We start from the raw sequence: 5,139 nt of genomic DNA on the forward strand, positions 1-5,139 counted from the left end.
TGCAGATGACCGGCAGAACCCCAAGAAGAAACTATGATCCTTATAGCCTGACCCAGTCATCATACATGGGATAGAGGACCATTCCTGCATACCCTTCACCTAGGTTCTCCACATGTTAGCATTCCAGTTATATATTATTACAAAATAAATCACTCCAACTTAGTGGTTTGAAACAATAACCATTTCAATCTGGCCGGAAAGGTCGGTTGATTAGAGCATTGTCTGGAAGAACAGACATTACTGGTGTGATATTTGGTCAGGACACATACAGGAACAGACTGATGTTCCTGTCTCTCTGTCCGTCTCTCTCCCCCTTCCTCTCTCTCTAAAATCAGTTTTAAAAAATTAAAACAACCTTCAAACATTTCATTATCTCTGTTTCTGTGGGAGGAAATTCAGGAAGAGCTCGGCTGGGTGGTTATGGCATCCCTTTTATACCTTAGACTCAGATAGCACTTCTGCCATGTCCTATTGGTTGAGGAGAATCACAAAAGTCTACCTAATATCAAGAGGATAGATACCACTTCTCAGTGGGAGAAATGTCCAAGTCACATAATAAGAGCATGTGGATGGAAAATATTGTTGAAGTTATCTTTGGAAAATACAATCTGCCGTACTCTACCCTCTGATGACACCAATTCATATCCCACTCATTGCAAAATGCTCTCATCCCCTCTCTCAAAACCCCCAAGTCTCATTCCATAACAGCATCAACTTGAAGTCCAGGATCTCATCATCTAACTCAGGTCCCAATGTGGATAGGGCTCCTCAGGTCCAGTTCCTTGGATATAACTCCTTGAGAAGCAGTCCTCGTGATCTGAAAACCTGTGGAATAAGAGATACATCATTTGTCTAATACACACCTAGCATATACTAGTGATACAGACATAGGATAATTGCTACGAATGTTGTCATTTCATAAAGGAGAAAAATGGAAGGCACACACAGCATTCCTGGTTCACAGCAATTCTAAAATCCAGCCAGGCATGTCGCTACCAGTCCTGGTTTAGAGCTTGGACTCAGCCATTTATTTATTTCAGTGTTGACATGGATTTTTTTTTTTCTCCAGTTGATTAAAATCCTTTCTTGTGATTATCTTGTGAAATTTTTTATTTGCCTGACCAGGCGGTGGCGCAGTGGATAGAGCGTCAGACTGGGATGCAGTGGACCCAGGTTCGAGACCCCGAGGTCGCCAGCTTGAGCGCGGGCTCATCTGGTTTGAGCAAAAGCCCACCAGCTTGAACCCAAGGTCGCTGGCTCCAGCAAGGGGTTACTCGGTCTGCTGAAGGCCCGCGGTCAACGCATATATGAGAAAGCAATCAATGAACAACTAAGGTGTTGCAACACGCAATGAAAAACTGATGATTGATGCTTCTCATCTCTCTCCGTTCCTGTCTGTCTGTCCCTGTTTATCCCTCTCTCTGACTCACTCTCTGTATCTGTAATAAATAAATAAAAATTAAAAAAAAATTTTATTTATTGGTTGAGAGAGATTTGTTGTTTTACTTATTTATGCATTCATTGGCTGATTCTTCTATGTACCCTCACTGGAAATTTAACCTGCAACCTTGGCATATTGGGACAAAGCACCAACCAACTGAGCGACCTGGCCAGGGCCTGATTATTTGTTTTGATGCTCAATTTGTCACAGATTTGACCAGTGAAAGAAACTTCAAGCTCCTGTGTTCTATGGATTTGTCCTCCCTCATTCTTTGAACATTTCCTTGCTTTCTGGCATGAGATGTTTCAGCCTCACCTTGCCCCTTCCCTGCCTCAGCCCTGGATGAAATTGGCCATTCACCAGAGAGCTGTGGGTCCTCCTGACTTTTCAACATTCTTTTTTTCATTCTCCCTTGCTCCTTAAACAATGATGATTCCCAGGGTTCTCATCTTATTTTATTCTCTACTCCCTGTATTCATACTCCATGGCTGGTCACATCTATTCCCATGACTTCTGCATCTGTATCTCCATTCCAATCAGTTCTTCCTACTGTCAGACCTGTCTATGTAATTGCCCTCTAGGTAACTCCAACCCTATGTCACATAGGCACCTCAAACTCAGTGCGCTTAAACTTACTTACCCTCCCCCCCCACACACACACAAATACATACCTTTCCTATATTCCTTATTATTGTTTTCTGAGACCAGCTTGGCAATGGGGGTGCACGAAAGGAAGGTGCTGCAGGACTTAAGAAAAAACACACAAAACACAACACAGAGGAAAAAATGGGTACAGGGGACTCCCAGTCTCTAGGACTGAGAGCCCAGATCTCTGGAACCTCATCGTATTTATTCATTTCTTTGCTCAATCAAACAAATTAGCAGAGCCTGGGTCAAATTAACCTAGAATGGATTCAGATGCAGAGAAGGATGATTCATACCTTTCAGCTATGCTAGAAATGGCTATAGGGATCAACTGCTTCCTTTAAACAATTTTTTTTTTTTTTTTTTTGTATTTTTCTGAAGTAAGAAGCAGGGAGGCAGAAAGACAGACTCCTGCATGCGCCCAACCGAGATCCACCTGGCAAACTCACTAGGGGGCAATGCTTTGCCCATCTGGGGTGTAGCTTTGTTGCAACTGGAGCCATTCTAGTGCCTGAGGCGAAGGCCATGGAGCCATCCTCAGTGCCTGGGCCAACTTTGCTTCAATAGAGCCTTGGCTGTGGGAGGGGAAGAGAGAGATAGAGAGAAAGGTGAGGAGGAAGGGTGGAGAAGCAGATGGACGTTTCTCTGTGTGCTCTGGCCAGGAATCAAACCCGGGACTTCCACATGCCGAGCCAACATTCTACCACTGAGCCAACTGGCCAGGGCCCTAAACAATCTTATCAGTGTTTACCAGGGCAGCATTCTGCCCCTCCAGGGCTTGGAATTCCAAAGTCCACACCAAAGACTTGTTTCAGGGCAACCTTCTAATCTTTCGGTCATTTTCTTACAATTGTTTGTGTTGTGTTTTTTTTTAGCATGCTTGCAAGAGAGACAGACAGACAGGAAGAGAGAGAGATGAGAAGCATCAATTCTTCATTACATCACTTTAATTGTTCACTGACTGCCCTCTCATATGTGCCTTGACCAGGGGGGCTACAGCCGAGCCAGTGACCCCTTACTCAAGCCAGCAACTTTGGACTCAAACCAGCGACCTTGGGCTTCAAGCCAACAATTTTTGGGCTCAAGCCAGCGACCTTGGGCTTCAAGCCAACAATTTTTGGGCTCAAGCCAGCGACCGTGGGGTCATGTCTGTGATCCCACACTCAAGCCAGCAACCTTGCACTCGAGCCGGATGAGTCCGTGCTCAAGCCGGCGACCTCGGGATGTTGAACCTGGGTCCTCTGCATCCCAGGTCTACTGCCTGGTCAGGCTCCTTATTGTTAATGGCATCACTATCCAAGAAAAACCTGAGGGTGATCGTACTCTTGTCTTCCCTCCAACTTCATATACCAGAACACTTTTCCAATATTTCAATTTCACTTCTGTCTCTCAGATCTTTTCTCCTTTATCTCCATCACCTTTACCATCTCTTGTCTGGATTATGGCAGAGCCTTGCCCTGGTCTGTCTCTCCCATATTTGACCTAGCCTCAACATTTTTGCTAGAAAGCCCTTTTGAGAAGATAAATCTTATCACATAACTCCCCTGCTTAAATCCCATGGCTGTCCTTCTCCAACTGGCTGGAGTGACTTCTAAGCATAGGGGTCCATGTAAAAAAACAGAATGGGGGAACTATGGAATAGTTCCTGGCTATGTCTTCCTCAATTTTAATTTTATGTAGAGATTCAAGAAAACATTTTAAAAATATAAAAACAGACATATGATGAAAAGTAAAATTCAAGAATCACATGATTTTAAAGACAAGACTTTTTAAGAAAGTTTGAACTCAAGACACCTCCAGGCTTATACTATTTACTACTTTTGGGGGGTACTTTAGTGGAAAGTTTGAGAAACACTGACTTAAAGAATAAAACTCCTTCACGTGGTAGGCAAGCTCTGTTATAATCTGGTCCCTACTAACCACTTTCATGTCACTTTCCATTCCTTTTATGCCCTCAACTTCATTACCTCTAGCCTATATTGTCAGACACAGAGTTCTGTTTTGTGGCTGTGCCTGCCTTATAGGGGCTGCTTGGAATCTTTCCTTCAATCGGGCAGACTCCTACTCTATGATACTGTCATGGACCTTCCCCAGAGAGTTGACACATCCTTTGGTACCAGGTACATTTTTTTTTTGAGGGAGGGGGGGAGAGGGAGAGACAGAGAAACATTGATCTATTCCTGTATGTGTCCTGACCAGGGATTGAACTGGCAACTTCTGTCAACTGAGCTATCAGGCCGGGGCGGTACATTCTTTATCATGGTCCCCCATCACCTTGTGTAACCATACTTGTTCACATCTCTCCCCACCAGAGGTCCTCACAGTCAAAGACTGTATCTTACTTACTTTCATATTCTTAGCACCTCACATGGGACTGAAAACAGCGAAGCAAGTAAAAACAACCTGATCTTTCTGGACTTTTTGCAGGGTGACTGAAGAAGCCAAGTGGTGATGGAGTATAAGAAAGTGGGTTAACTCTGGCTGCTGGAGGTTTAGATTTTAGATTGGAACACACAGGGCAGCCTTGCCCAGGTGTGCAGTGGAGGCAGGGAAGAGCTGTGAGGCTTGTAACTGTTATCAACAGCGTTCATTACTCATCTGCAAGCAGCTAAAAGGGGAACAGTGTACTCAAATAGGACTGATTTCTACATATAGGAAACCCTTGACATGGTTTTAAAGTTTACAAGGATTCATGTAAAGCAATATGTAATTTTACTGAGGAATGAATATTTTTTTAAAGATTGTATTTATTGATTTTAGAGAAGAGAGAGAGAGAGAGAGAGACAAGGAGGGGAAAGCAGAAAGCATCAACTCACTCATACGTGCCTTGACTGGGCAAGCCCAGGTTTCTGAACCAACGACCTCAGCATTCCAGGTCAACGCTGTGTCCACCATAAGTCAGGCCTGAGGAATAAATTTTAATCACACAGCTTGCAGCCTATAAGTCCTTATCCAGAGAGTGAATCTAACCCTTCACTCTGCTTGAAGTACACTATCATTGTGTGCAATACTTCCTGGCTATGTGACCTTGGGCCTTGGTTTTTCTCATGTGT

Source organism: Saccopteryx leptura, chromosome 3, assembly GCF_036850995.1.
Source record: "Saccopteryx leptura isolate mSacLep1 chromosome 3, mSacLep1_pri_phased_curated, whole genome shotgun sequence".
NCBI lineage: Eukaryota > Metazoa > Chordata > Mammalia > Chiroptera > Emballonuridae > Saccopteryx > Saccopteryx leptura.